The 24,577-nt window shown below is 38.9% G+C and overlaps 1 long non-coding RNA gene across 2 annotated transcripts in view; it reads right to left on the bottom strand.

The window, feature by feature from the left end:
• Nucleotides 1-24,090, bottom strand: part of LOC309835852 — a 139,331-nt gene extending 115,241 nt beyond the window's left edge. For both annotated transcript variants that reach the window (XR_014298053.1, XR_014298054.1), the window contains exons 1-2: nucleotides 23,968-24,090; nucleotides 13,895-13,932 (exon numbers count right to left, since the gene is read on the bottom strand). This is a non-coding gene — a long non-coding RNA (uncharacterized lncRNA). The remainder of the gene's footprint in view (nucleotides 1-13,894; nucleotides 13,933-23,967) is intronic.
• Between the last annotated feature and the right edge of the window lie 487 nt (nucleotides 24,091-24,577).

Raw genomic sequence — 24,577 nt, 5'->3', positions numbered from 1 at the left:
AGCTCGGAGTCTCACCCACTGGACCACCAGGGAAGTCCCACAGCCTCAGTTTCATAATCTCTGAAGTAATGATGATAATGTCTCAGGAGAGATGATGAGACAAAGACGTGAACAAATTTGCATAAAAGTGCTTAACATAGTTCCTTACACATAATAGACATTTAAAAAATATATGATATTCCTTTTCCAAACAAATGAAACAGGAAGACCCTGTTCTTATAATACAATTGGAAAACTACAAAACCAAAGTGATGTTGTGGCCCACAGAGAACAAAATTAGCATTTGTCCCCTTTGTTAGTAATGAAAGTGAAGACATTGTAACTCAGGGTTTATTTCTATATAATGGGGGCTCACCCTCTGGTTATCAGGTTAATATTACATATCATTATAAAAGTTGGTTAATGGGGCTTCCCTGGTGGCGCAGTGGTTGAGAGTCCGCCTGCCGATGCAGGGGACACGGGTTCGTGTCCCAGCCCGGGAAGATCCCACATGCCGCGGAGCGGCTGGGCCCGTGAGCCATGGCCGCTGAGCCTGCACGTATGGAGCCTGTGCTCCGCAACGGGAGAGGCCACAACAGTGACAGGCCCACGTACCGCAAAAAAAAAAAAAAAAAAATTGGTTAATGAAAATAGCCAAAATGCTTATCCAGCTTCTGTCTCCTGTTCTGGTTCAAAGGTCAGAATACTGGTTGTGCTTTTCAATAATGTGCATCTTAATCCCTTTTAACTCACCAGAAATGAATTTACTGGAAATTCTGCCTTAAATGACCTATACTTCTCACCTTTAATGTATCAATATTGTGGCACCATTTTTCATATTCTCACAAGTCTACATGTCTTACCAAGAACTCAGGAAGATGCATCAGGCACAAGTAATATGCTTCCATTTGGATGATAAATGTTTATTATAGGCATCTACGGCTGTAAATTTCCCTCTAAGCACTGCTTTAGCTACATGCCGTATATTTCGTATGTGTATCTTCATTTCTATTCATGTCAAAGTAATTTCTAATTTTCCTTGTGATTTCTTCTTTGATCCACTGTTTATTTAGAAGTGTGTTGCTTAATTTTTATAATACATACTTGTGAATTTTCCAAGTTTCTTTCTTGTTGATTTATTTCTAATTTTATTCCATTGTAGTCAGAGAACATACTATGTATGATTTCAATTCTTTTAAATTTATTAAAGTTTGTTTTATGGCCTAGCATGTGGCCTATCTTGAACAGTGTTCCATGTATACTTGGGAAGAATGTGTATTCTACAGCTGTTGGGTAAAGTGTTCCAAAGGTATCTGTTAGGTCTAGTTGGTGCATAGTGAAGTTCAAGTCTTCTATTTCCTGTGAATCTTCTGCCTGGTTGTTCTATCCATTATTAAAAGTTAGTTATTGAAGTCTCCAATTATTACTTTTAACTTTTGCCTTGTCTGCCCATCCACCTTCATCTCAAGACTGTCTATCACACTGTCTACCACAATCCACATGGTTATGGCAGTGGGGCTTCTAGTGGCCATGTTTTAAATGTTATCAGGTCCTACTCATCACTCATGGATTGAGAGGATCAGGAGTGAGCATTCAAACCTGAGCATTCAGTGCCTACTCCAATCAACTAGGCATTTTCCTAAGGAAATTAAGAACTGGACCAGAGAATCACCAACACTATTTTTCAATGGAACAAATAATGGCTTATACAAGAAATGGAAAACTAAGGAAGACGGGCTTTAATCAGATTTATATACATACAGAAGGAGAGAATAAGTACACGCCCACAAACGATTTCCCTTTTTTTTTTTTTTACCTCCATTCTCCAACTCAATCTGTTCTTAAGGCCCTACTATAACTCTGACCTTGGATCATAGGAAAAACCTCTGTAGCATCATAATACATGTCCCGTTTTTACATATACTAGCCTCAAGAAGTTTCTATTTATTTCTACCAGAAAAGAGCAATAAACATATAATGGAAATATTCTTGTTGCATTAATGAACAGCTCAGTTGTAAAATAAAATGTGGGGCAAATTAAAAATATCACCTAGAACTGGCATTCCAAAAAGAATACCAGTTGTGGAAAATGGAAGAATTTCTTTACCAAAAAATCTCTAGCAAGAGATTTAAATCTAGAAAGTTAACCTAAGAAAATCAAAGATAAAAACAAAAACATATATGTACTAGTAGACCATAGTCACATTGTTTGTAATAGTGAAGACTGTCAAAAAATCAGAGATTATGTGTTTAATATTGTGGAATTTATTATATATTATAAATTACTTGGTATTCATAAAATAAAATATATATAAGATCATAAAATTACTATGAAGATCTGTCTACCTAGATACGAAAGAATTTCTGTGAATTATTAAAGGAAGGAATCCAAATAATTTTGTAAACCATCCCACTTTGACAAATAAGTATCTGCTGGTGTGTTTGCATGTGTGTGTGTAATGGAGAATATTGGATAGATATTCTTCAGCAATGTGTTAACAGTTATTATCCCCTGGTTTGTGGACTGAAGGAAAATTTTTGCTAAACTTAAAAAAAATTAATATTGTTTACATTATTTATAATAAGCATATATTATATAATTACAGGAAATAAGGCTATTTTTATTTTGATAAAAAAGAAAGAAATGTATGTGGCCAGAGAAGATTTTTCTGTTGAGAAGAAAACCACAGAAACCCAAATGTTAAAAGATAACATGAAATGAAGTCAAAGTCCAAATCCTGGGGCACTGAGAAAAGGCCTTGTGTCCAGGCAGTGTGAAAGAACTCCGGAGGACTGGGTTATTTCTCTTTTAGTAATTCTAGAAAGGTAAGTAGGGAAGTCTGGTAAGGGGTAGAAAAGAAGTTCAAGTTTGATGAATAGATTTGTATCCTAAAGATCCTGAAGAAAATTTTTGGAATATCTTCCAGGAATAATAATAAAAAAAATGGTAGGAATGCCTTGGGAGTGGACTTAGGCTGTTTAATTCTACTAAGTTAATTTAACAATTTACCTTCCACCCTGTGCAGACCTTCCATTTGTCTTTCTGTGCCCTCCAGCCCTTGTCTCCACCCCCTCTGCTCTGTGAGTTCCAATCGGAATCAAAGCCAAGGCCTCCGCAGCCCTAGGGGTTCTGGTTTGGCTGACGGGAGGGAGAACAGGCTGGACAGGAAAGGGGGTGGAGAGTGACACTAGTTAGATGGTTCGTTCCTCGGGCGGCGCCTTCCCACCCACTAAAGCGGACAGGGCTTCTCTTCTCAGCATTTCTATCCTCCTCACCCCTCCAAGCCTAAGGATGGAAATACACCCCTCTGCCAGTGTTGCACTCAGCCCCTGGGGTTCCCTGCTCTCTGCCTTCACCTCTGAAAAGAGTTCCTTTATTAAATTCCTCCAATTACTCAGCATGATGCGCCAGCTGTTTCCTGCAGGAACCTCGCTAATACAAAAACCTATCTGTAAAACGGATTAGCAGGTTCTACCCTTCTGTTCTTTATAGGAAACTACTTCATTAGGTAATTGCTCCTGGAGTAATTACAAAGGATTCTGCAGCAGACCTGGTCAGCACTAGGTCCATATCGCCACATCTCTCCACTGGTTTCCTTCATTTTCATCCCCTAAGCTAACACCTGTTCTTCCTGATTGCCAAAACCCTTCCACCCATGCACAGGAAAGATGGAAGTGCCCAGAAATGTACATGCCCCACCGCTACCTCACGGCAGCCAATCAATGACACCAGGTGTGGTGTAGAAACACTTCGGCTCCCTCATCCTTGCCTAGGACAGATCTGACTCTGACATAGCCTCTCTCTGGATACACGTTGCTGGATTCGGTCGCAGTTGCTCTTGGTGGGATTTAACTTGACAAGCTTGCTTTGATTCCTCCCTTCCCCTCCCCACCCATCCCGTCCCTGTTTCAGGTCCCCACTCATCGATGTGTTTTTCCTGGATACATTTCCTAATGAATCACTTTCACTTAAAGCCTCATCCCAGGGTCTGCTTCCAGGCAACCCAATCTAAGTCCGAACTGCATGATATGCATCAGAAAATAAATTTTAGAAAATATAAAATGATACAAAATAATAAGAATTCCTTTAAAACAGGCAAATAGACATATGTCTGAAAGAAATCTGTGTCAGGTAAATTTAGATTTTTTTTGATAAATGGTGATTTAATATAATTAATTTGGGGCATTGACAGAATTTCCTAAAAAGCAATGCTCAGGGGAGAACTGATTCACTTTCTCTGACATCATTTTAATGTTGAGATGTTAAATTCTAAGAGCATGAACTCTGATGAGCTCCAGTTATCTGTTACGTGTGGGTGTGGCACTTTGAAGGGTAAGGAGGAAGCATTCTGCTGTTTTTTCATAGAACAACAAGATTGGAAAAAAGCAGTGGGTGCTCATTGAACTAGCTCCGCTTGGAGAGGTCTCCCAGCCCCATTTTTCCATACTCCAGGCCCCCCAGACCTGACTCATCATTAACTTCTCTAGAGAAGAACAACCATCTTTGTAAAATCAGAGTGAAGGATGGAGAAGAGACTAAAAATACACCGTTCATTATTTTCCTATTTCAGCCTTTACTTTGATAAATGAGGTGACCAAGCGCCAGGAGTTTAAGTGGTTTACACAAAACCACTCAGATCATTAGTGGAAGGGTAGGGATGTAGACCCAAGTACCCAAAGTTCTAGTTAAGAGCAGTTCCACTACTGATACTAGCTTTTCCACTTTTAAAACTACTGAAATATTCTTCCAGATTCTAAGAGAGATACAAATTTCATCTTTCACCACATTTTGTTTTTTTTTTAATTGAGAAAATTATATCAGAAAATTAAATGATTTGCTTACTTTAATTACAAAAGTTGATGGAAGTTAATTATTTATAAAGTCATTAGAAAGTTTACCTTCTTTATTACGAGGCTGGCTTAAAAGTGAGGGATGGAAGAGTGTGGGCCACCCTCTCTCCCTTCCCAGAAGGCAGACAGTGTCACAGCCCCCCTCCAGGAAGGGAGCCAGGTGTCACCAACCACTCTGAGGAGAATGCTTAATGTAAAAAGACATGTTTCATAACCAAAATGGAAGACGTATATTCAAGTCAACAAAAGAAACATAAAATATTGAAATAATTTCCTCCCTAATCTTTTCTTTGTTTATTTATTGAGCTGAAAAGATTTCTAAGCAATTTGTCAATTTAGAATTTCTAAGCAATTTGTCAATTTAGAATGAAATACTGAAAGAATAATTACAATATTTCTATGCCTACAGAAGATAGTCCTGATGTAAATAACTTTTTCAAAAAAGATAGCCTGATAAATTCAGGTACCTAAATTATTTCCATTGGTACATTTTTCAAAACCTAATAAGCAGGCATAAGATCTATGAGTGAGTTCTCCCTGCACACTGGTATCCCTGGTTTGGGTTTTGGTTTAGGCCTGGCCAGTTTGAATATACTTATAAAAGCCATTCTACAAAGTTTACATGCACATCAATGACTATAAGTTAAAAGTGAGAAGATATAGTACATGATAGACTCCGTAGGAACAAATCTTGATGAGAAAGTTAAAAACTATTTTACAAACACACTTACAGTTATCAAATTTTGCTTGTGCTTTTTCATCAGTCTGAATAGCATACATAGTCTAAATGCAGGTTTTTAATTATTTTGTAAAGCTTCCTTTCCAAGAGAAAAGAGACCACTACTAAGTTGATTTTTAGTCATTTACAAATTAAAACTCAGAAATGTTATACTGTCCTGTGATAAAACTACACATTCTATTTCTGTAAAGTTTGCTTCTGCCTACATGCAAAACTAACATTGTTAGAGGAAGTTATGGAAAGAATAATTAACTTTGAGAAAAAAAGAACTATAAATGTGAACAAAATAATACCCTTTAGAAAACAATCACCTCATAATTAGAGCCATTCTGGAGAAAGTTAGTGCGTGTGTTGTTTTTGTTGTATGCAGACACAAAATTATCTTTGAAATGGAATCTTCATTAGTTTCCTCTAACATTAACCTCTACAGCAGAGACCTGAGCCTAACGTGAGAGTTCAAACTCAAATCAACGCTCACCAGCTGTGTGACGTTGGGCAGGTTACATAACCCTTCTGAGCCTGTTTCCTCATCGATCAAATGGAAATGTTAATAATAGGAATTATCTCATAGCATTACTGTGAGGATTAAAATGAATCAATACACAGAAATACTTAGAAGAAGGCCTGGCACAGAGTTACACTGTATATGTTTCATCATTATTGTTCCCATTGTATCATAGTTGCTCAATAAACATTTGCTGAATTAAATGCTCCTCCAAAATAAAACAATGTAGAGCAGTCCTAATCAGATAACACAAAGTATTCTCACATTTGATAAATATGCAAATTTGAAGGATGGTGTTTGCAAAGCAAGGAGTGGCTTATGCAGTGCTATCTGAGGGGCTCTGAGAACCCCCCATCATTCCCATAAATTCTGCTCTAGTGCCTGAAGCCCACCCAATAAGACTTTGGCCAAACCACTGAAAGTTCATTTAAAAAACAGATGATAAAGAGTGGAAAGAGGTGATATTACATATTAAAACATAGTCAACCACTCAGAACAAGGTGGGGAATTTAAATAATACCTACTGATACTTTAGCCATATAGTTTATTAGATTACGTCAACTAGTTACAGTCAGTGGGATTCTACCAGAGAAAACAAGGAAGCTTAACAGGAGACTGCTGGAAGGGCTCAGTGATAAGGTAGGAGGAATAAATTGCCTACTTAATTTTTTTTCAGAGGCTAGCATACCTCTGTCATCTCAGAATGCCATCAATACTATTTTAAAACAAGAATTTTCAACCTCAGGATGTAGGTGGTAGTGTGTCTAGCTTTTGAAGTCACTGACAAAAAGATCTGATAATGTTCCATGTTATGACACTTCCATTATCCCACAAAATAAAGACTTTCTTGTTGTTGTTTTTTTAAAGTGGTTCCATGCTTCAAAGGGAAAGCTTGTCTCCACCTAACACTGGTGGTTTCATCTATACTGCGTGCAGAGTACAAATTGCAGTGCAGGAGTTAGTGTAGATCAGTTGCTGTCACAATTAGAGAGCCTGACATTGGGTTCCAACGGTAGACACTGCTGCTATATAACCTTGACCTGAAACATCTGAAGGCGGACAAAGAACTTAGAAACAACTGGTGTGCTGTGAGGCGCAAATGGCGCTAGTTTATAATACACAGCTATTGAACTAATTCCAGAAAGTTCAGTGCCTTAGTATTACTTTGAGTTCCAAGGTCTGGGTTAATATGCTCAGTGTGTGTGTTACGATAGGAACTAAAGATTGGAAGCTATGTAGTAACCCTTCGATACTTCTAATGAATGTTACGTAAACTTGAGGCGGGGGCAGGGGGTCTCTTATATAACATTCCTCTCCTTCCTTCCCAAACTCTCATAAGACAGATACAGCCATCAGACTGATGGAGGCTGCAGTGTCAGTTCTCTTAAGGCTAAAAGCTAGCTCACAGGACACAAAGGCAGGTGTGCTGGCAGATGACCTGCTAACACTCACGTGAATTTCCTTTTCACACTTCCTAATCCCAAGATGTGGCAGAAGCAAAGTCAATTCCACTACTCATGGAAGAGAGCAGACTAGAGTGTACTTTCTCTATAGGTAGGCAGTTCTCTCCCACAAAAAAGAAAGAGTGAGGCAAACATGCCAGCTCCCTCCTCCTCACTGATAAACTAGAGAACTACTCCTTTCTACATAGAGAGAGTCCAGAAAAAAACGTCCGGCATGTAGTTTTCAGCAGGGGTGCAGACATATTACCAGAGGACTTTGGGAAATGTACGTAGGTGCACCTGGCATTTAGCGGGTGAGTGCCAGAGTTGCCGAACATCGTACAGAGCACACTACACTCCCAGGCAATGAACAATCATCCTGCCTAAAATCCAGCAGCACTCCAGTTGAGAAGCACTGCTGGGGACCCTTTCACAGGGAAACAGGAACGGCAAGGAACGAGTGACCCACAGCTTTGTGAGTGGATGTGTGTGTGCACATGCATAGCTGCACCTATGGGAATACAGCTAAGGTCATGTGAACTCTTACTTGCTTTTTTTAAAATTAAGGTACTTATCACCCTTTTTAGCGGGCAGTTCTGAGACATCACTACCACCAAGATACAGGAAAATTCTATCATTCCAGAAATCCCCCCATGCCTTTTGCAGTCAGCCCTTCCTATGCGAATCCCTTAGCAACTACCAACTTGTTTTCTGTCCTAATAATTCTGCCTGTTCCAGAACACCACATAAACAGAAGCATACCTTTCAATCTGGCTTCTTTCACTTAGCATAGCCCATCTGAGATCCATTCATGTTACTGTATGGATCAGTGTCTGTTCCTGCTTGTTGCTCAGTGATATTCCACTGTGAGGATGAACCAGTTTGCTTATCCATTCCCCATTAAGGGGCACTTCCTGTGAAGTTTTAACCTTTAGAGACGTAAGTTGCTGGTAAAATACTTATATTTACAGGCCAGATGCAAACCTGAACTTGCTTCATCCTTTCCCATGTTCTCTACCACCTCCTCCAGGACACCAGTCTGATGCAGGTGACCCCAATTTGTGAACACACATTTCTCATACATGCTACTATCACATCATTTACTACATCGTAATACTCAGTTTCTCCTAACAGACTTTAAACTCAATTAATATTTACTGAATACATGTTTGAACAAATGAATGACCAATGAATGAAAGGGCTCTTACACACGATATATCAACAATGATTTAAGTAATATATCAGCTACCAACTCAAATATTTTGTCCTCCAACTGCTTTGAAAGCAGAAAATTTGAAACTACCTGTCTGCAAAAGGATGTGTTGCTCAGACATTAGATTTTAACTTCTGAGTGTGTAAGAAGTACGTCAGGAAAGCTTTACCGAGACTTAAGTGACCATTAATTATGACCATAACTCCTTCAGCTGGGAGCACTTCTTTTTGACTTATATGCTGAGCCCTGCAAGTCTCCCTACTAAAACCACCAAACCTATGGGTGGTCTTGGGGACCCCTCAGCACACCTGGAATACGCAGAAAGGGTGGGAAAAAGTCCAAACATAGTTCACGTCAATATATATTTTCCAATACAATATCTTTAATAACTTTTTTATAACATTAATTTTTCTAAAATATACTCTAAGCATGTTTCCATCCAAACCTTGAACTGACATATTTTGATTATTCTATTTGTGAAAAGTGTTCTCAATATAGCCTGAATGGCACAATCTCACTTCCCTTCTATAAGAAATAAAATACCTTTAATATTGATAACTAAAGGTTGTCTCATCAAGATTAAACTGATAAAGATCAAAATGCATTTATTTTATCCACATTTATAACTTTAGAAAATTAGTAGAAAAACATAGTTTCTCTTTAATTTGTAATGAGATATAATATAAATGAATATACTATAATAGCTAAAATTCAACTTATCTGTATTCTTTGAAAAATGTTTATGTGCAAGTATTGAAGTCCTAGATTCAACTTAGTAGAATAATTAAAGAATAATCAAGCATCAGAGTCAGAAACAACCCATTTAACTATACATATCATGACTGAACTTTTTTAATGTACTCAATGAAATGGAAAGGCATATATACTGTTAAAGTGAATCTATCCCTGACCTACTATATGATTTTAGACTTTGTCTATAGATGGCAGAAAATATTAAATATTAGATGGTAAAATAAGATAAGACTTAGCCATAATTGGAATAAATATTTCATAATATGACTTATTATGAATCTCAAAAAAATCATAACAAAATCTTAGCCTTAGACTTTTAGTCAATGAATCATGAACAAATTGGTAGCACCTGAAAATATTTCAGTTAGAATTTAAAAGGCATTGTCAATAATCTATGTTTGCTTTGGTTATTTGAAGGTAATTTTTAAAAAATCGTCCCAAGGATGAATATTGAGAATAGTGGAAAAGAGTGGTTTATTTTTACATACATGGGGAAAACATTTTTACTGTTCACTATTTCATACTGATATTTGTTTAGATGTGCTTTCCTGAGACTCTCCTGCTAAAGTAGTGCACTTTTCATAAGAGGACAGATGATGAAAATAAAAAGAAAACCTTTGAATAAATGTGGCCATTAATCCCACAGTGCAACGCTACCAAACACCTGAATTCAAAAGATTCCATGAAGATCCCATACAGAGCAAAATACCCTGCTTTCTAAATGCCATACTCTATGCTTAAGAGAATATGTACAAGGAGGGAAAGATGGTAATCTCTGAGGGGTTTTGTGCTTTGTCCGTCCTTAAAGTTTTCACAGAAGTATCCAAAGGGGTCTAAAACTCTGTAGTAAGATTTGGGGTGAAGAGGGATGCTTTACTTAGATAAAATGGAAGAAGTATTATTGTGAAAGCAATCACAGACTAATTTTAGGAAAGAGTTCATAGTAAAGTGGAAGATCTGAAAACTGTTCCTTAAAAGCACCTGGGCTTGGGATTCCCTGGTGGCGCAGTGGTTAAGAGTCCGCCTGCCCATACAGGGGACCCGGGTTCGTGCCCCGTTCCGGGAAGATCCCACATGCCGCGGAGCGGCTGGGCCTGTGAGCCATGGCCGCCGAGCCTGCGCGTCCGGAGCCTGTGCGCCGCAGCGGGACAGGCCGCGGCAGTGAGAGGGCCCGCGTACCGCAAAAAGGAAAAATAAAAAAAAAAACAGCTGGGCTTTCTTACCGCTTGGAAAGTTTTCTTTCACTCCCAGATTATATGTGTCCCAGTTTGACGGCCACTGGTGACAAAAAGCGCTTTCCTAAATGTTCCAAGAATTCTTTCTATTGATAACTTAACTCCCACATCCAGTTGCAAGTAGGACTATATTGCTGACCTGACCTGCTATGGATCATATAGGATAAACTTGGAAATTGAGACTTGTGCTTAACTCATTTCCGGGGCTTTCTTTCTAATGGTTTCTGTGGTTCTTTGTAGACTCCACACCACTTTACTCCCAATGTGCTGGCCTTTTTATTACTGTGTCTTGTCAGCATAGGTAGCAGCTCTATTAAACTACTAATGATAGTAATGTATTTTGTCCTGCCCGAGAAGAACAGTATTATCAGATATAAAATCTCCAGTGTCAAGAATATATACCCCCGACATTAATGCAGTGATTTATGTTGGTAGATCTTACTGTGAATGTCTTTGTAATGCAGGCAAATATATGCATTTCCAATGTGGACATGAGCTTTTGCATTTCTTATGTTGAAACTTGGGTTCTTTTATAGAAGAACTCATGGGACGTAAAACATAAAAAGTGGAGAACTACTGGTTTAGGAAACAGAAAATCAACTGGGGCAATAACCATCCCTTTTCATATATCTCTGGTCAGCGATTGCAGAATTTTGAACCATGACTTCCTATAATTTAGTTAATAATTTCGCCAAACCAGAAATAACATGTATGATTCTCAATATATTTTTAATAAACTTTTTCTAAAAGTATAACATTAAGGTTATCCAATCATCCAGAATTAGCATAGTCATTCTCTAAAGTGGTTAAAGTAGTGAAATAAATTAAAGGAAACTAACTGAGGTGACACAGAGGTATATCTAGAAATAAAACTCAAGGCAATTTTTGGTTCAGTTATTTATCACCCCACCAAGCCATACCTTTTGTAGTTAATAATTACGCATTCCTTCTCTTACATTGTTTATGCCCTTTGTACCATCAGTCCTTCCAAGTGATTATTTGGAATATGTTTTCAAATATTGGCCTTCACTTTCCTCCTCATCTGTGATATTTTCAACACACCCAATAGTGATAGAGGGGATAGAGAGAGAGAGAGATGGAATGAAAGGCAAGAGGAAAAAATTTTTAAAAGATTATTTTGAAAATCTGGATACAGATGAATATCATGTTAGATAGATGGTTATATATGAAAATAACCCATTCTATCTGATAAGAGAAAGAAAAATAGAATCATTATTGCTTATAACATCCTAGTATTGTCATAATATTTCTGCTATAGAAGGTTCAATACAGTAACAAAGGTATCCACATAAAACAAGGTTAGTACCAACTAACAAGTAGAATTGAGAATAAATGAATCTCTGATTATTTCTAAAAATCTAGAAAAACAACTTTCTATTTAATTTATATTATAATTTGTTAGCAACCCAGTTCAGCCTATTCAAAAGAAATATGTTTCTAATGCATATCTATAATTCAAATATAAAGGAAAAGAAACCAGTATAAACTATGCATTCTGTTATTATATTTAATTTCTTTTGCTTTAAGTACATCCTTACTAGCTCTTTAGAAACCAATTTTTTATCCAAGATGGCAGTTTCAGGAATTATGTAAAAAGTTTCTGCACGGGCTTCCCTGGTGGCACACTGGTTAAGAGTCCGCCTGCCGATGGAGGGGACACGGGTTCGTGCCCTGGTCCGGGAAGATCCCACGTGCCACGGAGCGGCTGGGCCCGTGAGCCATGGCCGCTGAGCCTGCGCGTCCGGAGCCTGTGCTCCGCAACGGGAGAGGCCACAGCAGTGAGAGGCCCGCGTACCGCAAAAAAAAAAAAAAAAAAAAAAAAAAAAAAAAAGTTTCTGCATATTTCTTACTTAAAATTTCAACTGGACTATTTTACAGTTTCTAAAAGATAATTCAGACCAATCTCATACACAATAATGTGTATTTTTTTTCAAGAGAAGTGATATTTATGCTTTGCCAGTATCTCAGAAAGCACAGCTATCCCAATCGCTATAAAATGAATAGTAAAATGCTACGAAACCATCTATATTCTGTCTATAACGGCAAATGAAAATATTAAGGAAACCTTCAGCTATGTGGAAGAAGGGAAATATGTAAAAAGAAAAGTTGGTCAATTTACTTGAACTTCTTTTCCTTCAAATATCCAAGAGTCAACACATAGTGATTACGCAGAAGTTAAATAAGCTGAGAAAACCTCCAAATATTTGAAATTCACATTTTTCCCTCAGTCTTAAATTCCTCTGAGAATTGCACTTAATTCGGAAATGCTTGGGAATGCAGCTCCTAATTCCCCCCGAAGAGAAGTTTCTTTCCATTTTGATTTCCTCAGCCACAAACTAATCAGTCTTAATTGCTCCCAGCTGTGATTTCTTCTCCCAGGGGTTGCTTCCCGCTGGTACCCAAATAGTACAAAATCATGCAGTTTTGTTAAACTCCAGTAAATACATGGGAGCTTTGTAGAACCTAATTTACTATACAGGAGCTCAAGCACTGTAACTAGCAAGTAAACTTTCACTCAACTTTGAAAGCTGACAACATAATGAAGATCACTTTTCTCCCAAGAGGTGACAAGATACTGGATAATTGAAAATTATATTTTCTACCATTACAGATTCAACAGAATATTATTTATATTTCTATTTGTAATGTGTGTGTATGCTTGCATGTAAGTGGTAACATATATAAACACATACATATATATTAAAGTTGTGTTATATGTAAAATATTTTCCTTGTATATTTGGAATTTTTACTGAAATAATTTTAGGAAAAAGAAAAAATAGTTCAGAACTACATGATGCTGTCTTGAAACAAAGTACTTTGTGATAACACCAAGAAAGTGAATTAAAATTTTAAACTTGCCACGTTAAGGTCTTCAGAAAATTAAATAATTGTCTCTCTTAAATTTTTACTATTTAACCTCAAAAACTGAAAAAAAAAGATTATAAAAATCTTTTCAGGTTTTTTAAATCCTATTTATCAGATCATTTTGAAGTGATATCACCTGAAAAGAATATCAGGATATTATGTTTTCTATTTACTCACTGTACAAACTGAACCATTTAGTTATTTTTCATGAATCAATCTCTAGTAATTAGTTTTGCACAAAGATTGAAAAAGAAGCAACAACAACAAAAATGATTAGAATATATATTACCTGGTATGATGTCACTGTCCATGGATGTCCTCAAATTCCTGTTTGAAAATCACAGAAGGGGACAGGCGTTAAAAAGGCAGAATTAGAGGAAACCATAAACAAAACAAAAAGACAACCCTCAGAATGGGAGAAAATATTTGCAAATGAAGCAACTGACAAAGGATTAATCTCCAAAATTTACAAGCAGCTCATGCAGCTCAATATCAAAAAAACAAACAACCCAATCGAAAAATGGGCAGAGGACCTAAATAGACATTTCTCCAAAGAAGATATACAGATTGCCAACAAACACATGAAAGGATGCTCAACATCATTAATCATTAGAGAAATGCAAATCAAAACTACAAAGATGTATCACCTCACACCAGTCAGAATGGCCATCATCAAAAAATCTACAAACAGTAAATACTAGACAGGTGTGGAAAAAAAGGGACCCCCCCCCCCCCTTGCATTGTTGGTGGGAATGTAAATTGGTACAGCCACTATGGAGAACAGTATGGAGGTTCTTTAAAAACTAAAGACAGAATTACCATAGGAACCAGCAATCCCACTACTGGGCATATGCCCTGAGAAAACCATAATTCAAAAAGAGTCATGTACCAAAATGTTCATTGCAGCTCTATTTACAATAGCCAGGACATGGAAGCAACCTAAGTGTCTATTGACAGATGAATGGATAAAGAATATGTGGCACAAATATGCAATGGAATATTACTCAGCTATAAAAAGAAACGAAATTGAGTTATTTGTAGTGAGGTGGATGGACCTAGTGAAGTCAGAAAGAGAAAAACAAATACTGTATGCTAACACATATATATAGAATCTAAAAAAAAAAGTGGTTATGAAGAACCTAGGGGCAGGACAGGAATAAAGACACAGACGTAGAGAATGGGCTTGAGGCCACAGGGAGGGGAGGGGGAAGGGTAAATTGGACGAAGTGAGAGAGTGGCATGGACTTATATATATTACCAAATGCAAAATAGATAGCTAATGGGAAGCAGCTGCATAGCACAGGGAGCTCAGCTCGGTGCTTTGTGACCACCTAGAAGGGTGGGATAGGGAGGGTGCGAGGGAGATGCAAGAGGGAGGAGATATGGAGATATACATACACGTGTAGCTGATTTACTTTGTTATAAAGCAGAAACTAACACACCATTGTAAAGCAATTATACTCCAATAAAGATGTTAAAAAAACAAGAGAGTATTCTAAAATTCTAGCATTATCAGGCAAGTGGTAAAAATAATAATTTAGGAGAGAGAGGGGGAAGATGGTGGAAGAGAAAGACGCGGAGATCACCTTCCTCCCCACAGATACATCAGAAATACATCTACACGTGGAACAACTACAGAACACCTACTGAACGCTGGCAGAAGACCTCAGACCTCCCAAAAGGCAAGAAACTCCCCACGTACCTGGGTAGGGCAAAAGAAAAAAGAATAAACGGAGACAAAAGAATAGGGACGGGACCTGCACCAGTGGGAGGGAGCTGTGAAGGAGGAGAGCTTTCCCCACACTAGGAAGCCCCTTCGCGGGTGGAGACTGCGGGTGGCGGAGGGGGGAAGCTTCGGAGCCGCGGAGGAGAGCACAGCAACAGGGGTGCGGAGGGCAAATCAGAGAGATTCCCGAACAGAGGATCAGGGCCGACCGGCACTCACCTGCCCGGGCGGGTGGGGCTGGGAGCTGAGGCTTGGGCTTCGGAGGTTGGAGCTCAGGGAGAGGACTGGCGGCGTGAACATAGCCTGCAGGGGGTTAGTGCACCACGGCTAACCGGGAGGAAGTCCGGGAAAAAGTCTGGAGCTGCCGAAGAGGCAAGAGACTTTTTCTTCCCTCTTTGTTTCCTGGTGCGCGAGGAGAGGGGATTAAGAGCGCTGCTTAAAGGAGCTCCAGAGACGGGCGCGAGCCGCGGCTAAGAGCGCGAGCCCCAGAGACGGGCATGAGACGCTAAGGCTGCTGCCGCTGCCGCCAAGAAGCCTGTGTGCGAGCACAGGTCACTCTCCACACCTCCTTTCTGGGGAGCCTGTGCAGCCCGCCACTGCCAGGGTCCCGGAACCCAGAGACAACTTCCCCAGGAGAACGCACGACACGCCTCAGGCTGCTGCAACTTCACGCCGGCCTCTGGCAACGCAGGCCCCGCCCCACCTACGTGTCCCTCCCTCCCCCCGGCCTGAGTGAACCAGAGCCCCCGCGTCAGCGGCTCCTTTAATACCGTCCTGTCTGAGCGAAGAACAGACGCCCTCCAGTGACGTAACGCAGAGGCGGGGCCAAATCCAAAGTTGAGCCCCGGGAGCTGTGCGAACAGAGAAGAGAAAGGGAAATCCCTCCCAGCAGCCTCAGAAGAAGCGGATTAAATCTCCGCAGTCACGGCTTTCCTGTTGGCACAGTGGTTGAAAGTCCGCTTGCCGACGCAGCGGCCACGGGTTCGTGCCCCAGTCCGGGAAAATCCCACATGCTGGCTCCCGTGAGCCATGGCCTCTAGAGCCTGCGCATCCGGAGCCTGTGCTCCGCAGCGAGAGAAGCCACAACAGTGGCTCCTTCCTCCCTCCCTCCCTCCTCTCTTTCTTTCTACTTCTACTAATTCTTTCTTTCTACTTTTTCTCCCTTTTCTTCTGAGCCGTGTGGATGAAAGGCTCTTGGTGCTGCAGCCAGGAGTCAGTGCTGTGCCTCTGAGGTGGGAGAGACAACTTCGGGACACTGGTCCACAAGAGACCTCCCAGCTCCACGTAATATCAAACGGCGAAAATCTCCCAGAGATCTCCATCTCGACACCAGCACCCAGCTTCACTCAACGACCAGCAAGCTACAGTGCTGGATATCCTATGCCAAACAACTAGCAAGACAGGAACACAACCCCACCCATTAGCAGAGAGGCTGCCCAAAATCATAATAAGTCCATAGACACCCCAAAACACACCACCAGACGTGGACCTGCCCACCAGAAAGACAAGATCTAGCCTCATCCACCAGAACACAGGCACTAGTCCCCTCCACCAGGAAGCCTACACAACCCACTGAACCAACCTTAGCCACTGGGGACAGACACCAAAAACAACGGGAACTACGAACCTGCAGCCTGTGAAAAGGAGACCCCAAACACAGTAACATAAGCAAAATGAGAAGACAGAAAAACACACAGCAGATGAAGGAGCAAGATAAACACCCACCAGACATAACAAATGAAGAGGAAATAGGCAGTCTACCTGAAAAAGAATTCAGAATAATGATAGTAAAGATGATCCAAAATCTTGGAAATAGAATAGACAAAATGCAAGAAACATTTAACAAGGACCTAGAAGAACTAAAGATGAAACAAACAACGATGAACAACACAATAAATGAAATTAAAAATACTCTAGATGGGATCAATAGCAGAATAACTGAGGCAGAAGAACAGATAAGTGACCTGGAAGATAAAATAGTGGAAATAACTACTTCAGAGCAGAATAAAGAAAAAAGAATGAAAAGAACTGAGGACAGTCTCAGAGACCTCTGGGACAACATTAAATGCACCAACATTCAAATTAAAGGGGTTCCAGAAGAAGAAGAGAAAAAGAAAGGGACTGAGAAAATATATGAAGAGATTATAGTTGAAAACTTCCCTAATATGGGAAACGAAATAGTTAATCAAGTCCAGGAAGCACAGAGAGTCCCATACAGGATAAATCCAAGGAGAAACACGCCAAGACACATATGAAGCAAACTGTCAAAAATTAAATACAAAGAAAACGTATTAAAAGCAGCAAGGGAAAAACAACAAATAACACACAAGGGAATCCCCATAAGGTTAACAGCTGATCTCTCAGCAGAAACTCTGCAAGCCAGAAGGGACTGGCAGGACATATTTAAAGTGATGAAGGAGAAAAACCTGCAACCAAGATTACTCTACCCAGCAAGGATCTCATTCAGATTTGATGGAGAAATTAAAACCTTAACAGACAAGCAAAAGCTGAGAGAGTTCAGCACCACCAAACCAGCTTTACAACAAATGCTAAAAGAACTTCTCTAGGCAAGAAACACAAGGGAAGGAAAAGACCTACAATAAAAAACCCAAAACAATTAAGAAAATGGGAATAGGAACATACATATCAATAAAACATAGGTAGAACACTCTATGACATAAATCACAGCAAGATCCTTTTTGACCCACCTCCTAGAGAAATGGAAATAAAAACAAAAATAAACAAATGGGACCTAATGAAACTTCAAAGCTTTTGCACAGCAAAGGAAACCATAAACAAGACCAAAAGACAACCCTCAGAATGGGAGAAAATGTTTGCAAATGAAGCAACTGACAAAGGATTAATCTCCAAAATTTACAAGCAGCTCATGCAGCTGAATAAGAAAAAAACAAATAACCCAATCCAACAATGGGCAGAAGACCTAAATAGACATTTCTCCAAAGAAGATATACAGTTTGCCAACAAACACATGAAAGAATGCTCAACATCATTAATCATTAGAGAAATGCAAATGAAAACTACAATGAGATATCATCTCAGACTGGTCAGAATGGCCATCATCAAAAAATCTAGAAACAATAAATGCTGGAGAGGGTGTGGAGAAAAGGGAACACTCTTGCACTGCTGGTGGGAATGTGAATTGGTACAGCCACTGTGGAGAACAGTATGGAGGTTCCTTAAAAAACTGCCAATAGAACTGCCATATGACCCAGCAATCCCACTACTGGGCATATACCCTGAGAAAACCATAATTCAAAAAGAGTCATGTACCAAAATGTTCATTGCAGCTCTATTTACAATAGCCAGGAGATGGAAGCACCCTAAGTGTCTATCATCAGATGAATGGATAAAGAAGATGTGGCACATATATACAATGGAATATTACTCAGCCATAAAAGGAAACGAAATTAAGTTATTTGTAGCGAGGTGGATGGACCTAGAGTCTGTCATACAGAGTGAAGTAAGTCAGAAAGAGAAAGACAAATACCATATGCTAACACATATATATGGAATCTAAGAAAAAAAAAATGTCATGAAGAACCTAGGGGTAAGATGGGAATAAAGACAGACCTACTAGAGAATGGACTTGAGGATATGGGGAGGGGGAAGGGTAAGCTGTGACAATGGGAGAGAGTGGCATGGACATATATACACTACCAAACGTAAAATAGATAGCTAGTGGGAATCAGCTGCATAGCACAGGGAGATCAGCTCGGTGCTTTGTGACCACCTAGTGGGGTGGGATAGGGAGGGTGGGAGGGAGGGAGACGCAAGAGGGAAGAGATATGGGAACATATGTATATGTATAACTGATTCACTTTGTTATAAAGCAGAAATTAACACACCATTGTAAAGCAATTATACTCCAATAAAGATGTAAAAAAAAATAATAATAATTTAAGGTAGACCCTAATAAAGATGCACGTAGCACCCTCTAGAACCATACTGTATAATAGATTTTTCTGAAATGAGAGAAATGTCCTATATCTGTACCGACAATATCTTAACCATTAGCCATATGAGATGATTATCCACTTGAAATGTGGCTAGTGTGACTGAGGAACTAAAATTTTTATTTTATTTAAATAGCCACCTGCAGCTAGCAGCTACCACATTGTTCTTAGAAGAGAAAATTTAAATAATAAAAAATTATATTTTTTTATTCAAATTAAAAGCAAAGAAGTAAAGAAAACATAACAGCTTCCCTGGTGGCGCAGTGGTTGAGAGTCCGCCTGCCGATGCTAGGGAACGTGGGTTCGTGACCCAGTCCGGGAGGATCCCACGTGCCGCGGGTCGGCTGGGCCCGTGAGCCATGGCCGCTGAGCCTGCGCGTGCGGAGCCTGTGCTCCGCAACGGGAGAGGCCACAGCAGTGAGAGGCCCGCGTACCGCCAAACCAAAAAAAAAAAAAAAAAACCATAACAATACAGGTGGCCCAAAAAGATAACAAATAATACAATGATATCTATAAACTCAACTGCATCAATATTACATTAAATGAATTTGGACTAAATACTCCAAATAAAAGGCAAACTACAGGCTGCTTACATCCAACTATATAGTACTTATAAAAAGAAAAACACACTTTAAATACAAGGGCACAGAAAGTTTGAGAAAAGAAGGATAGGAAAACCTGTACCATGCTAATAATAATACTTGATAGATGATAGACACATAGATAGTGCAGTTCTATCAGTAGAAGTTAAATTAGATGTTAAGGTAAGAAGGATTCCCACAGATAAAAAGGCATATTTCATAATGCTAAAGAGACCAATCAAGAGAAAGATATCACAATCCTAAATCTATGTGTATCCAAAAACATAGCTTCAAAAAATATAAGCAAAATTTGACAGAAATAAAGAAAATGTGCATCCCCAATCATATATGAAGATTTTAACACAGGTCTCTAGATAGCTGGCAGATAAATCATACAAAAATAGTAAAGATATAAAATATCTCGAATTAACAAACTTTACCTAATTAGCATATGTAAAATGTGCTAGAGTGATAGAATTAACATTTGTTTCAAATATTTATGGGCTATTTACCAAAACTGACCATAATCTGGACCATAATGAAAGCAAACTTTAAAATGTTGAAATAATTCAGAATATGTTCTGACATAAGAAATAATTATCAAAGACATATCAATGAGAAAAAGACAAACTAATAGGAAAAAAAGCCACCAAAAATATTGAACAGGAACCAGTTCATTAAAAATATATCAAGATGTCTAATAACATATGAAAAAGTGCTCAACATCATTAGTCATCAGTGAAATTCAATTTAAAACCACAGTGAGAGGCTATTATAATTACACAGGAATGGCTAAAATGAAAAAACAAAAGACGGTATCAAGTGTTAGTAATGACATGGAACAAGTGTAACTTTCATATACTGTCGATGGAAATGTAAATTGGTACAACCAGTGTGGAAAACTGTTCATTACAGTAAGCTATATGTATGCATCCTCTTATGACCCTGTAATTTCATGCCTAGTTATACAAAGAACAGAAATTTGTACAAATGTTCATCAAAACACATATGCTAGAAGGTTCACATGAGCACTATTCCTAGTAAATTCAAACTGGAAAAAAAATCCATCATCAGTAGAATGGATAAATAAATTGTGCTATATTCATGCTGTGGATTACTATAGGGCAATAAGAAATTAACAAATTAAAACTACATTCAACAGGAATAAATCTCAGACATAAAATGTTGAGTCAAAGAAGCCAGATACTGTGTGGTTCCATGTATATAAAGTTCAAGATCAAGCAAAACTACACTATGTCAGTCTTGAAGGTATATTGACTGGAAGGGTGAGTGAAGAGGCTTCAGGAATGCTGGTAATATTCCGTTTCTTGATCTGGGTTCTGGGGTTACTGATCTGTTCATTTTGTGGAAGTTCCTTGAGTTCTACATTTATTATTAGTCCTCTTTTTGTATGTATGTATGTTTCACTAAAATGTTTGCCCTGAGGTTTAAATATGGAGGTATTGATTGGGAAGGTATCTTTACAGAAGTTGTCTACTCAGCCTTTGCTTTTATATCAAGCTAATCTTAAACTGAAATTGAAGATGTATATTTCATATAAAATTGAGATATATATTTCAGATTTATCATCTTCCAGAGATAGTTTCAGTTATATTCTAGGCACCCAAACCTTACCATTTTTACGGCTCCAAAAATACACTCTCTTTCCTATTGGGAGTCCTGACATGAGGGGTGTGTCTCACATATGATCAGTTTCCAACAGTTGTTCTGCACTTTGAGTTCTCAGTTCTTGCTTTCTGTAAACTGGGATAGTTCATTGTTTCATATTTATGCTGAGGCTGACCGTCATGTTTCTGGTAATTTTTTTTTTATCTCAGGAAATAAGTAAGTGATTCCCACATCTTACCTTCAGGTCTCTGAGGGCTGAGGCAGTGGTTAGTCACAGGAGAACCATGCCTCCAGTTCCCTAGGCTTTTGTTTTTATCTCAGCCCTTTTCTTCTCAAAGCCCATGAGCACTGATAACCTTCTGGGCTTGAGAATATTAAAGCACTGCTTCATTCTATACCTAGTACTTCTACCACACTTGACATCCATCCTTACCTGTTTATTCTGGCCTACGCTACCAGATTCCTTTCTCATTCATGGTAACTCTCCAACAGGAACTCTTCATATCCATCCTTGCTTCCAGGTCCATCAGTCTATCAGTCTGTTTCTATATATCTGAGCCCTAATTATATATAGTGTTCAAGTTCTTTCTCAAGGGACTGGTTGGGTCCCTATGAATGAAGCAATGTTCCTGAACATTCTTAAGTTAAGAATGTCCCTAAATATTTATGAATTAGGACACTTCTCTGCCAAATGTCAAAAAAATTATTACCTGTCTCTATCCACAAATATATCAAAGTCTCAACTTTGTACTTTCCAGGATACCAAAATAAGTGTCAAAAATCAATTTTGCAGGGCAGGCAAGAGATAAATCAATTCAGAGAGTTGTAAGAGCAGCGTCTTAAATTTCAGTCCAAGATTAGCCTGATGTAAAACAAAGGCTGAATAGACAACTTCTTCAAAGATACCTTCCCAATCAATACCCCCATATACAAACATCAGTTCAGTCAGGTGTGAGTGACAGCAGAAAAGGAAAGTTTGCTAAGGATACCCCCTTTGCTTGGTGTTTTTAAGCCTCTCCTTTTCTCACTTAGTTTTGTTTTGTTTTGTTTTGTTTAATTCTCTCCTACTTGGGTAGATATAGTGATCAGCATGAGAGCTCTTTCAAAGGCCATCAATCTGAGTTGCTACCCATGATAAGAAAACGAACTATTGAAAATCACTCACATTTGTCTGCTGAGGTCTTCTTTTCCTAGATCTCTATGATTATATTGTTCTTGTTCATCTAAAATTGTGAATTGGCTCCAGTGAATTGCATTCATTTATACATATCTTTATCTTCAGCTTCAGTTTTGGGAAAACACAGTTTGTTCACAGTAGGTTAAGTTTTGGGGTAACACAAAGTCCCAAAATCTCGGTGGCCTAAAAAAGTTTTATTCCTCACTTAAGCAAATAGGTGGTGAGCCTGGCTGATGCTTAAGGGGAATCCGTTTTCTATGTAACAACCCAGGGTCTCCAGATCAATATTTGCTTCCATGACCACATGGCAAGGGTAAAAGCACTGAAGAGTCTCAAAATTAAGGATTCATCCTGGAAGAAACATGGGTCACTTCTCCTCACATTCCATTAGGAACATAAGTCAATGGCCACACATTTGCCCTTAAGAGGGCAGAGAAGTGTCATCCCTCACTGCAGTCTTGTCCTAACAGAAGGCAAAAATGAACTATTTGTTAAATAAAAATATGTTGAGCAACTAATGCTTTATACTGGTCAGCCAATCTAGACCAAATTTTAATTAATATAAAGGAGAAAGAAACAATCAACATGAAGAAAGCAAACACTAGATAAGGAAGGGAAAAGAGTTCCTACTCTATTAGGGAATCAATTTTGCATAGCTTCATAGAACAATTCTGAGACCAATCTTAGCTCAATAGGAAAGACTGATTTAACAGGTAAATGACATCAGCCAAGAGCACAAGAATGAGAAGTATTGCTGTATCATGGATTGACTTATTGCCCCAATTCCAGCCCTCTTTCTGCATCCATACTTTTGCATGACCTCAGGAAGGACAGAGTAGACTTTTCTATCCTTTGACTTGGGGTTGGCTCTGTAACTTGTTTCAGTCAACGGCATGTGGGTAGAAGTAAGCAATTTCTGAACCAAGACCTTAATGTCCTCCTGTGTTTCCACTTGCTCTCTGCCGTTTTCATGAGAAGAATATACCTTGGGCTTCCCTGGTGGCGCAGTGGTTAAGAATCCACCTGCCAACGCAAGGGACACGGGTTCGAGCCCCGGTCCAGGAAGATCCCACATGCCGTGGAGCAACTGAGCCCGTGCGCCACAACTACTGAAGCCCGCACACCCTAGGGCCCTTGGTCTGCAACAAGAGAAGCCACCGCAATAAGAAGCCCACACTTGCCACAACTAGAGAAAGCCCAGGTGCAGCAATGAAGACCCAATGCAGCCAAAAATAAAAATAAAATAGATTTATTAAAAAAAAACAAAAAACATACCTCAAGTGGTGCTGTGGTCATATCAGAAGGATGAGAGATACATGATAGGAAACCATCCTGGTCGCCACAGCCTGAAGAAGAGCTGCCCCAGGCATCCCATAAATCTGCAGAGAGAAGCAAAGTCACAAAGCTGAGCCCAGCCTACATCAGCTGAACTTCTGCCAACCTTCAGAGAGACAAGAACAGTTACAAACGACTGTTGTTTTAAGCCATGGAACTTCTGGGTAATTTGTTTTGCAGTAAGAACTAATCAATATATGGTACATGTGCCAGACACTGGCCATTCATAAAGTACAATGGATGAAAAAAAAAAAAAAAAACAAATCCAGAATCTAGAAGACAAAAAGGATTGGAGATTGCCACACAAAGAAAAAGAAAAGCATTCTTGAGGATTAGGAAAGAAAAGTAAAAATGAATATATTTAATGTGACTTTTTTTTAATAATCAAGATACATGAACTAAGAGTGTATGTTCTGGTTTGTGACTATATTTACATGAAAAAGCTTCAAAGTTACAAAATTTGACATTTTTATATAAGATATGATTTTATTTAAAAATCAGGAAACAACGAAGTTGGAACACACCCAATAATATACATGAGTGCCATTAA

This window comes from Grampus griseus (assembly GCF_964374135.1).
Source record: "Grampus griseus genome assembly, chromosome: 18".
NCBI lineage: Eukaryota > Metazoa > Chordata > Mammalia > Artiodactyla > Delphinidae > Grampus > Grampus griseus.
This window is presented reverse-complemented; position numbering and strand designations above follow the sequence as displayed.